This window comes from Aulostomus chinensis, chromosome 22, assembly GCF_037954235.1.
Source record: "Aulostomus chinensis isolate RoL2024-O1b breed Wild chromosome 22, RoL_Achi_v1.0, whole genome shotgun sequence".
Taxonomy (NCBI): Eukaryota; Metazoa; Chordata; class Actinopteri; order Syngnathiformes; family Aulostomidae; genus Aulostomus; species Aulostomus chinensis.
Genome location: NC_141341.1, coordinates 14,010,732 through 14,022,500, shown reverse-complemented (window position 1 = coordinate 14,022,500; position 11,769 = coordinate 14,010,732). Strand labels below are relative to the sequence as shown.

The following is an 11,769-nucleotide window of genomic DNA, read 5'->3' as shown; positions in this document are numbered from 1 at the left end:
ATGAGAACTGAATATGACATTTTGAAGTGACCTGAAAACACACTGCCAGAGGGGGCGACATCTAAGAATGTCACATGAACAACACCCCCAAAAAAGTTCAGGACATTTTAAAAAATGCTGACGTAAAAGCACGTCAACTTCACACATAATGCTATCCTATAATTCTACATTTGGATATGTATATCTCACTGAATGCTCTTCCTGTATGTGCAAGAATTAATTCTGTGTGAGTGTGAGTATGTGTGTGTGTAGGCTTATGTCTGTGCATGTAACCCCACCAACAATGGGACTACTTCATAGACGCCACTGCAAGGCCCCGAGGCCAGACGGACGACTCTGGCAGGACAGTTGCAGAGGACAATGACTCAGAAGCTTCGACTCTATCTTCCCGGGCCTTTAAGATGTCTTATGAACATAACAAAACTTGAGGACCATGACACAATTTTGACAAAACAGACAACTCAGCCAGTTAATGCTTCAACACAAGTGAAACTTCTCATCTTTGCCGATGATAGTCCGTTTCTTTTTTCTTTTTTTTTGTTCATATTAAGATACAGTTCAGTGCTCTAAAAAGATAAACAGCGGGGATTAATAAGCGAAGTATTTCAAAGCAAAAAGCTTTACATCATCTCATGGAACACAATCAGAGACATTTAAGGCTGCCAGATGTCATTTCATGATTTCAGCCCTACCATTCAGAATCACAGGGGATTTTTTAATTCATTAGAGCAGCAGGGGGCTTGCCTCTTCACTCTCCTTCTCTGTACAACAGTGATATTATGATTTTTATGCTTATTATTCTGCTGTGGATGTTCACATAATGGAGGAGAAGAGGTGTTTCACTCAACGGGTCAACTAGACGTTACATCATTCCAATCTCTTAATCATCTCTTCATAGGGTTAAAAGCATTTAAAAAGTACGCACTTTATCACATGAGAGGATTTTTGGAAACTACCATAAAGCACCTGCATGTGTGTGTGTGTGTGTGTGTGTGTGTGTGTGTGTGTGTGTGGGTTTCGACATTCATGCAAGGTGATTGTTACTATTGGTGAATAAAATACATAATTGGTGGCTAGATATGTCTTTGAATAAAAATATTTGACAGAAACAGTTACAGAAGTGTGCTGATGCTCATTTAACTCATTCTGGCTCAGTGTATCCTCTTCACCTCTTGGCAACCATCTTTTTTCAGACAGGTGAATGTGTACAGTTAAAAAAATGTTGTAAAATCTTTTCAACAGAAGCTGAACTTTTCGGAAAATTGTCTCTCTCTTTCTGTGAAATGTCGATGGAAAGGATCCAGTATAAACCTGGACTGCCCTGTGTTTCCCCTTTGCATGTCGAGATCTGAGAGCCTCCCACCCGATCACAGACCGACTTGCTCTTGATCAAAGCGTGTTATTCTAAAACCCTGACACAATGATAAAGGAGCTCCTGCTTCAATTACTGAGAAGTTGTGTTATTTTTAATATACTACTGCACCTTAACCCCTGCCTCTTCCTATGGAAAAGACCATCTATAACCTCTGCTCCACAAAAATCATCTGGCCTTGACAAGATTCAAAATTCACAATCAAAACTCAACAAGAGTTTTGTTACTCTGACCTGCATCCTGCAAAAACCCGCTCCTGCTCTCCCTCTGATTTGCTCTGACCCTGATCCATGTCTCTCCACACAAATAAAAGCGCTAGCCATTTCTTCCTGGGTATATTGAAGCTTTGAGAATCCAGTATGTTACATAACTTGCTCAAATATAGATAAATGGTTGAAACTATCCCCCCCCCCCCCCACTCATGGTAGAAGCATTGGAGTTCCAGACTTTCGAAACCATCTGTTCCAAAGCTTCCACTATGGTGTCTGACAATGCCAGCATAAATACAAGCAGCACTAGCCTAGCTACTGAGGACGCAGAGGGGAACACGTCCTTTTAAAGGCGAACATAATGCCTGCAGTCATAAAGCTCAAGCTATGACTGCTCAGAATACTCGTCTTCTAATGTTTGGTTACTTCTAGAGCTGCCATTGTTACTTTGAACACATTTAAACCCCCCGCCTCTCTCCTAAAATGATACCGACAAAAATTCATAACTCAGACCGACATGTTGTGATCTTGCCAAATTAGCTGCCTCACAAGTCCATCGATCCATCTAGCATCATCCATCAACCATCCCAGCAGCCTTCAGGCTTGAGGCGGGGTTCACCCTGGACAGGTCACCAGTCCATCACAGGACCAACACATAGAGACAGACAACCATTCACACTCACAGTCACACCTACGGTCAATTTAGAGTATCAATCAGCCTTGTCCCTCTTGATGTCTTTGGACTGTGGGAGGAAGCTGGAGTACCAGAGAGAACCCACGCAGGAACAGGGAGAACATGGAGACTCACACAGAAAGATCCTGTGATGGAGCCAGGACTAGAACCTGGAACCTTCTTGTTGTGAGGTGACAGTGCTGACCACTGCACCACCGTGTTGCCTGCCTCACAAGTTAGAAGCCAAAAACAACATGCCAGTTCATTCTCCAACTAAGGTCCTTTATCTCTTCAGCTTTGGTGGCTCACTGCAAATCAGCAAAAAAAAAAGAGTTCACGTTCAAATCAAGGTACAGGTGTGTGCCTATGAAGGTACGAATTCTCATCGCCTGTCCTCCCTTTGCATCCTTTCTGTTAGTGAGAAGAGGCACTCCTGGCCTCTTGAGGACCAATACTGTAATTATGAGGTAACACATGTACCTTTGTGGGAGCATTTTTTTTAAGTGTACCTGTAATTACAGACCTGTCCTCCTTTTGAGTGTGCTGGATCACCTGTTCCTCAGGGACTAAAGGTCCTGTTTTGGCATGGTTTTGGTCATTTCTGTGCCACCTCTTCTGTTTCTGCGTGATCCTTTGTTCCTGCTCAGAGGTTTTAATCATAATAATGTAAAGATTTCTGCTTCAGTTGTGTAGTGCATTCACTGTCCTGTTTGTCATGTAGTGTGACCTGGCATTGGAGAACTGTAGGACTATTAGCCGCCAGCTGCAGTCGCGAACCCTCAAGTCCGGTAAGCATGGGAACTTGTCCTTTTTCCCCTGCAGTTCCCCCTCCTCCATCCCCCATCCATTTCCTGCTATCTTCGGGGCCAATCTAAAGCTGCGCTATTACAAGTCTCGTACTCGGGTGTGTTGGCGGCCGATTTAGAACATCAACACCATCAATCAACCCAACGATGGGGCAGACCAGCTGGCTGAACCATCCTGTCCCCCTGCCGGACGATTTTTCATCCAACGAGGCCAAGTTGCGTTGACGTAACTACACCTCCTCCATCGTTCCCCTTGCTGAAAACCTATTTTGATGACTTTTTAACTCGCCCTTTCAACCGCTTCCTTGAATGCCTCAACATCTCAATTCACAACAGCCTCTTAACCGAAAGCTTCGCAATTGTATTTTCTGTCCAGCCACGTGAGAGTAATTGAACACTTAGAGACAGACATGATACACAACTCACTTTGGTTTCCTTTGACTGACGGCTTTGTTTCTATCTGCAATGAAGTAGTGATCTGGGGTTTTGTTTTTTTTTAATTATTATTATTTTTTACTATTTTGGCTTTACTTTCACTGGAAAAGTATCCGTAGTCCATTACAAATGTTTCCCCTTTACTTTATGTGGTTCGCTGAAGAGAGTCATTAACCACCAAACTATACGGCCAATAAATAAACAAACAAATAAACATGCAATGGAGAAACCGTGAGTCACACTTCTATAAAACATTGGATATGGTTGCCCTGTTCACATAAACTAGGTAAATATTTGATTTTACACACGCTCTCTGTACACTCAAGTGATAATAATAGAGCAGACCAGACTTTATATGGCCGTAAAAATCACTGACACGGTCGATAAAAATGAATGCTTTTCAAAACCAATAAAACAGAAGCAATATTTATTCTCCACAAAAAGTGACACTGTGATTTTTGAGACAAAATTACTATAACATTTTGGAAATTTACACAAACAAAAAAATGACTGGAGCAATATAAGAGACATATAACTTTCATGTAACCATGATGTCATGGATTCCTCATCACGCTGTAACTCATAACACACACATACACATCCACAAGTGCGCACGCACACACCCACGCACACGTACACACACACACACACACACACACACACACACACACACACACACACACGTACACACACACTTGCCCTCTTAATTGCTCAGTGTTCCCTGCCTTGCCTTCTTTCGCTCTCACTCTCCAAGCCAGCTGAGAGGCCCCTAGGGGCACCGAGGGGGCCTTGGAGTTGTCCAAACACCCTAAATGAAGGTCTGGGGAAGTTCCTAGCTCTTTTGTCTCTGCCGCCTCTGCAAAGGGAACAAGTGCAGCACAGTGCGCAGCTTGGGAGTGTGTTTGCTGGGGTCATGATATGGCTGCTCCACAGTCACGCTACCATTTCTCCCCTTTAGTGCTGCTGCCCTGGTCAGCCAGACAGCCTACCAACCCCAGCTGCATAACTGGCTGCCCTTTACCAGTTTAATCAGCCGAGGTCACCGACAATCAACCAGTGATGATGCACATCTGTGTGTCTGTGTGTGCAGGCAGGAAGGTAGTGAGCAGCATGCCTCCTTAGAATTCTTAAAATAAAACTAATTTATCTTCCTACACACACACACACACACACACACACACACACACACGCACACTCGTAGCCACACACACATCCCCAGAAGGTGTGAGCTGTGTTAAATTTAGCCGATCAACTTTCAAGAGCATGTAACAGATTAACAAGAGTCTGTAGCAAATCCCATTTGACACTTCCAAATCTCAGAGTGAAAATGACGTCAGCTAAATAGAACCATACACTGAACTGGGCGGTTTTTATAATAGTCGCACGCAACTTTATTTGCCTGTAAATAATTTTCCAACATCCCATTCAAGAATTTGAGTGTTTGATTTCCATTTTATGAGAGCATGTTTTACAAATGCTACACAAGCCAAGAGAAACTGTACCTGGCAGCTATACTGAAGAAGGTTTCCTCACCAGCTCACTTCACCTCCGTATTATGAGCCCAGAAACAGTTGAGATTAAAGCCAAATTAGATTAAATACAGTGGGAAACTCATACCAAAGAAAAAAACAAAAAAATTTGCATGACAAACAGCTGACGCTCAACTGGATTTCCTCTCTTGAGGCTGATTAGAACAACTAATGCTTTACAATAATGATGTTATTATTTCAAAATGCAAGAGAAAAATTTAAGGCAACATTATAAAACCATTGTGACGTTCCCAGTGTGTTGCATTCACCGGACAGCTGCAAGACAAATGCATTCAGGGGCATGAGGAAGTGATTGGGGGGGAATTATAACTCCTGACTTTAGTCACTCTTTGAATAGGCTTGATGACAAATAACCACTTTCCCTTTCACCTCCTTTGGTTTCATCTATATTAACCATGACATAATTGGGTTAGCTGCTTGTTGTTAGCCTCACATGTTTTCAACAAATAAAAATCTACAGGCTTCCTTTAAAATGTGCTCACAGCTTTACCCTGAACTATTCTGTCCCCTTTTTGTCACCATCCTGCCACTGTAGCTTAGTACAGCAGCTTCCAGAGAGTCACAAAGGAAAAATGCTATACTAGAGATTGTAACTGCAGGACTCAGTTTCTCTAGCTACACCATATAAGCTTCAGATAAATGTTTGAAACCATTACAAGTTTTCATCCTGATTACTAAAGCACTTTTCACACAACACGTGATCTCATACATGAGGGTTTCTTTAAACCCAGGTGAACACGCAAAACAACTCTAAGTCAAGGAGTTGCCTTCCTGTGTTTTATTTTTTTTTTACTGGTGCGTCACATTTGATACTAAGTCAAGCCTTCAAACAGAGTAAACAAATCGCGGAATACAGCATGGAGGGCTGTAATGGAATTTTCAGGTTTTGGCTATTTATATATATAATTTTTTTTTTCAAACTCAACACATACAGACAAATGTTCTAGTTTGCTGACAAGTCGCATTTGTGATGGAAAATTACTGCATTCACCTTGGTTTTGTGTTTACATCCATGCTGCTAGAGCTGGTAAATACTCGTGTGAAACCTTGATCAAAGGGGGGCTTTACGTTGAAATCAGATTAAGAAAAGATCTTGTAATGACCAATATGATCAGGAGGGATGATTACATCACAACAAATGCACCTAGTGTAAGGTCGTATTCATTAACAAAACATTTTCGGTTTAAGGCCTGCCTGGGCTCATCGTTACCGCTGCTCTCGCTTTGAAAAGACAGGCTGCTGAGGGACTGGTGGTGTTTTGGTTGGGTTCGGTGTCATTATTATTTCCGCATCTGATCTGACTGATAAAAAAATCTGAGGATTGACATGTAGGAAATACTATAATGGAAGGCTGCAATCGTGGTGGATATCTTTGAGCCTCTTATTCAAGCTCAATTTTTATTTTCACCCAGAAATGTATGAAATGATTAACAGACACACGGCGCATCTTGAGTTAGAATTCACTGAAGGAGAAGAAACAATTAAGAAATAATAATGACTTTACCTTCCTCGCTGTTTTATCATTAACTTCCTCAATACAATCATGATTACCAAGAGAATCTAAATTGATACCAACGGGGTGATGTTAAGAAATGGGAAAACTGAAAGCACCTGTGTTTAGCTCACTTACGAAACCTCCACTAGAATTTCTATCTTTTAAACAAACTTGCATTGAGTCAAATTCTACAAACAGGATCCGGCTGTTTTGAGAAAGAGCTAATAATTACATCTCTTTACCTGGCCAGCCTGAACAAACACACAACTCTTGACCTTAGTGCAGAAAAGAGGAGTGTGTCCCGTTCTCAACTGACCTGACTGATGGCTAAATCCAAGCCCAGGTGACCACCAGCGGTCCCTGTCTGCAGCCTCGTCTTGAAGGTCTAACTACTTAATAAGTGGCTGTCCCAGGTTTCCTGTACAAAGTCCAGACCCACAGAGGCCCCCTTCCAACGGACGCCCAAAAGCATAAGGAGGGCTTCATTTATCAATCAGACCAATCACAGACTTTTCCGGGGCTTGGGACGACCACATGTTGGGGATTAGTTGCATGGAATTCAGTCCAACCAAATTGTGGAGATTTACTCAGTTAGAGATTATAGCAAATCAACAAGGAAAAGAGTTGGATTACACTGCATTTGCAGCTTGATCGATGTGCAGTTGGCATCAGTTATCAATGTAAATTTAACACACTTTGAGAACCGCGGCGGCACAAACAGAGGAACCAACACGTGCAGATGGATGCACAAATCCCACACCGTGTCATCACTGTCTGAATCATATGACATCACTGCATTGCAAATAAGATACTTGTGAAAGCTCGGAGGAGATAATTATTGTTACGCAGCCAGAATACGAGCCGGGCAACTGATTTATACGCCGGCAGAAGACAGGTGAGCTGTCAGTGTCACCTCTGGTGTGGCGTGTCGCTCCCGCTCATTTCCATCTCAGCACACAGACGACAGATGAGGCTCTGACAGGTGTCAGAGAGGAGCAGAGCAGGTCATGTCACTCATGAAGGGAACCCCCCACTGAGGGACATGCACACTTTGACATACCATGACTAGAAGCAGCAAGAGAGGGAGGTGCATTGGCTTCACTGTGTGATAGACGGAGAAAGTGGGAAGAGGAAAGGAGAGACATGATAGATATGTATGCTACAAACAATATATAATTATCCTCTAAAAATATCATGCAGAAGATAAAAAAAAAACCTGAAGGAACCTTTAAAGGGAAGACATATTTGTACGGAACACTGGCAGAGAACTAAAGACTTTCTAAAGTGTTAGAAATTCAGGTAGCACGCATTTCTCCATGAACATGTGACATGTGTCATCGCTCACAAAGCACTATTGTGGTGCTGATCTCAGGACACATCAGAGCACAATAGATGTACTTCAGGCCTAAATCAGCCAAGGCTCAAAACCAGTGAGAACATGTATCATTTTACCTTCACAGCCTATATTAAAAGGATCAGACGTTTAAAAAAAAAAATCAAAATGCCACACACCCCTGTATATATGTTGTATTGGGTTTTTTTTGTTTTTTAATATTTGCTCCTTTATTCAGCTCTCTTTTTTGCAGCAGCAGTCATTGAAAATTTCTCTCCATTCATCGTGCACTATTGCCAAAAAAAGGGGAAAAAAAATCATTATGATTTTACACAGAGGACAGCTTAAGCTAATGACTTAGTGTCAGCATGAGGACAGACTTTGCAGATAATGGGTACTTCCAATAAGAGTGCTTTTCACAGAGGGGGTTATCACCTATGGTGAGAGTGTGTGAGTGCTTTTCACGTACAGTATAGGGCCGTGGCATTGGACCACGGACACAGAGGTAGCACACTATTAGCGCGCATTACTGGAAATAAATTAGCATGTAATTTTAGGATTTTATTCAATGATATTTTGGGGGTCTGAAAGTACAGCGGCTATAATTGTGATTTAAATTGTTTTGAGGGTTATCGTTTATGACAAGATATTTTAAAATTAAAAATTACTTGCAAGCCTGTGTGCGGAATTTGTGCCACCTTGATCTAGGAACAGAAATATTGTGAAACGCACGCTGTGTATTCTGAAAATTACACAATCTAAACCAATAGAGGTGTCATTGTTGCTCAACTCTAGATTTCTAGACCCCCCATATTTCATTTCTCCCTCGCTGATAGCATTCATCAGCAGTGTCCTGATAAAAACAAAATATGCAACTTAAGCCCGAGCAGGACTAAGCCGCCGCTTCGGACAGGATTACCTGCAGGCTAGCCAGGACAGGCATCAGATTGTGCTACCATAAAGGGCCATTAGCCTCTTGGCAAACTGTACCTCAAGCCCAAGATGACAGAGCTTTTCAAGACGGACAGGGGGGAAAATATGAAACTTAAATTCTTCATGACAGACATCTCAATGAATAAGACCCCCGAGAAAAATGGATCTGGCCTGCAAAACAAACATAAAAAGAGCCTTCATGTGATACCTAACAGGAATACAATGATTTCACATGCAGGTTTCAAAATGACATAATCAATATCCTCATCTCTCTACTCGAGGAGTATTTTTATGAAAACGGAGCCTTGGTTTCCACATAACAGACAATAGAGTAGACTTAGTGCCTGGCTGGGATTAAATTTAATACAGGATCTTGACAGACATATCCTGGAAGCATGTCACGCTCCCTGCAGACTTCCTCAGAGCAACCCTTACATGTCGGTTTTATTTTCTTGGATTTGCCTCATTAACTAGCTGGTTAAGTCACTTAAATCTATGATGGTAATATTCATGTACATAGAGTTTTTCTAAGCTAATATACCTTGTTAACTCCTTTGCTTAACAGCTTTGATTAAATTCATCTCAAGCACAATTACACTATTTTAGAAAGATCTCACTCTCTCTTCGTACTAATAGAGCAGATCAGGAACGAGTCCTAAAACCAGGAAGTGAGCACTGTTGAACGTCTGGTTCGCTTGACTCACAGTCAATAGGTTTCGAATTGGTTTTCAGTTAAATGCCCGAAATAATATCAGAGGTTCATGCTAGCAGAAGATATTTTAATGTTTGTGGCTAAACAGGTGGCTAAAGAAGTTGACACGCGGCATCACACTGCAGGCGGAGGAAACGTGAGGCTAGTTGAGGGGACGCGCCAGTCATCGGTTTAGTTGATTCACTGCATAACATTAACTTTGCACGTCCAGGATTGCATTAATTCTACAAAGATCATAAAAGGGATGTTGATTTGTGAATGTTATCTGGGTTGTTGTTTTTTTTCGGCAATCCAGCTGGCTTTTAGTTGGGAATCCATGGTGATGCTAACTTACAGGTTGGACTATAAAAGTATGTCGTCAATACGACTCTTTATACCTATGAAAAGTAATGTACAACAAATGTATGTGTAACCCATCAATTTACATATACATTGCTAGAGAGGAGGAGGTCTGAATAACATTTGCTGTTTGGCTCTGAAACTGGTTGTTTTTAGCAAGACCTCACGACATTTGTACCCGTTTTTATGTTCCTATTGTTTTCCGTATGTATTTATTTATATTTTAATTCTAACTACAGGGGGTGGCTCAGAGGTAGAGCGGTCGTCAAGCAACCGAAGGGTCACTGGTTCGATCCTGACTTTCCCTGGTGGACATGTCGTAGTGGCCTTGAGCCAAATACTGAACCCCTAATTGCTCCTGATGGCCCTGTGACGGACTGGCGACCCATCCAGGGTGAACCCCGCCTCTCACCCCATGTCAGCTGGGATAGGCTTCAACCCCCCCCCCCCCCGACCCTATAAGATAAGCGGTATAGAAAATGGATGAATAGACGGACGGAATTCTAACCACATGGAATTTATGCCATTAATATAACCAGGCCTTCACAAAAAACACAGTCACAATTACTTAGTTTTTGTCATTCTCACTGAGAATAAAAGGTGTTCTGATCGCTCATGTTGCTGGACATTCATGAAAATCCGCATGAAAATCTGTGCACAACTTTTGGTAACATGAATGTTTCACATTTCCTTTTCATATATTGTGTTTTGAATGGCACTGTAGGAAAGCTCCATTTAGACTGAATGACAATGCAGAGTGTAATTGTTGGGTTGGGGTTTGTCTAGACAAAGTGTCCACAGGTACTGCAAGTGTAAGCCTACAGACAGCCGGACTGCCCTCCTATGTGCCGTCACTTTCTCTGAAGTTTTGTCTGTGCCTTATCTTTGGGAGCTGATCTCTCAGCTCCTCTGCGTCCACCTCTCACTGCCTCAAGGCCTCATGGGGAGCCCGGCCTGTGATAAAGAGACACATACTGCTGTGTGTGTGTGTGTGTGTGTGTGTGTGTGTGTGTGTGTGTGTGTGTGTGTGTGTGTGTGTGTGTGTGTGTGGTGCTTCAGCTGGAGTCGTCCTCTATCTGCGTCTGCCTGTCTCATTCAGTGTGCTTACAGCGGCTGCCGACCCGTCCTTTCCCAGGGGGCTTTGTGCAAGAACAGAAATGTGATGCTGCTACTCAAACACAAGCCGTGGTGGAGTCTGTCTGCGCTGCGGCAACCACGTTGTATCTCTCTTTTGTGACCCTCCCCACCTCCTTCTGTTTTTCCTGAGCAGAGAGACTCCAGGCGCCAGGCGCGGTGTAACTGCAGTCTCAGGTATGCCGGGCGGACATTGCAGTTGCTTCCCAGGGCTTCACCTGCACCTGAGACTGAGTGACACGGGCACCAGAGTCAACTTCACCCCAGGGAGAGCAGCTCAAAGCAAGACAGTCTGCCATTCATAATAAAACAAGTTCTCCATAACTGTGGATGGGACTGAAATGTCTCATTTTAGCTTGGCTTATATAAGATTTCATCAAACTCAGGTGTTCAATGCTAGAAAAACAATTAGTTGACACATAATGAATCTGCATATTAATCCATCACTTACATTAGAACAATATTTTCAGTCTTCAGAGAGTCTTGTAAAGGATATCTGAATGTGTGTTCAGGACTTATGCTTTGTTTCGATCTAAAAACTGCACCTCCACTGGCCCGAGGCTGTTGGGACAAACGATGGCCCCGACTTCCTGTTCTGTCTCTCCACGTCTTGTTCCTCCCCGTCCTGTAATGTTGTGGCATTATCATGTGTAAAGGCTTAGGATGATTACAAAATAATTTGAAAATAGAATAAGTATGCAGAGCCTAAGTTGAGGTTTGCTCAATCTGTCAACAGATGACAGCTGCGGAGCAATTTCCATTGTGGTACAAGTGGTTT

At 42.5% G+C, this 11,769-nt stretch overlaps 1 long non-coding RNA gene across 1 annotated transcript in view; it reads left to right on the top strand.

The window, feature by feature from the left end:
* The window catches only part of LOC147240910 (uncharacterized), a 16,694-nt gene extending 5,395 nt beyond the window's left edge, over positions 1 to 11,299 (top strand). The window contains exon 3 of the long non-coding RNA XR_015111386.1: positions 11,128 to 11,299. This is a non-coding gene — a long non-coding RNA (uncharacterized LOC147240910). The remainder of the gene's footprint in view (positions 1 to 11,127) is intronic.
* The last annotated feature ends 470 nt before the right edge of the window (positions 11,300 to 11,769 follow it).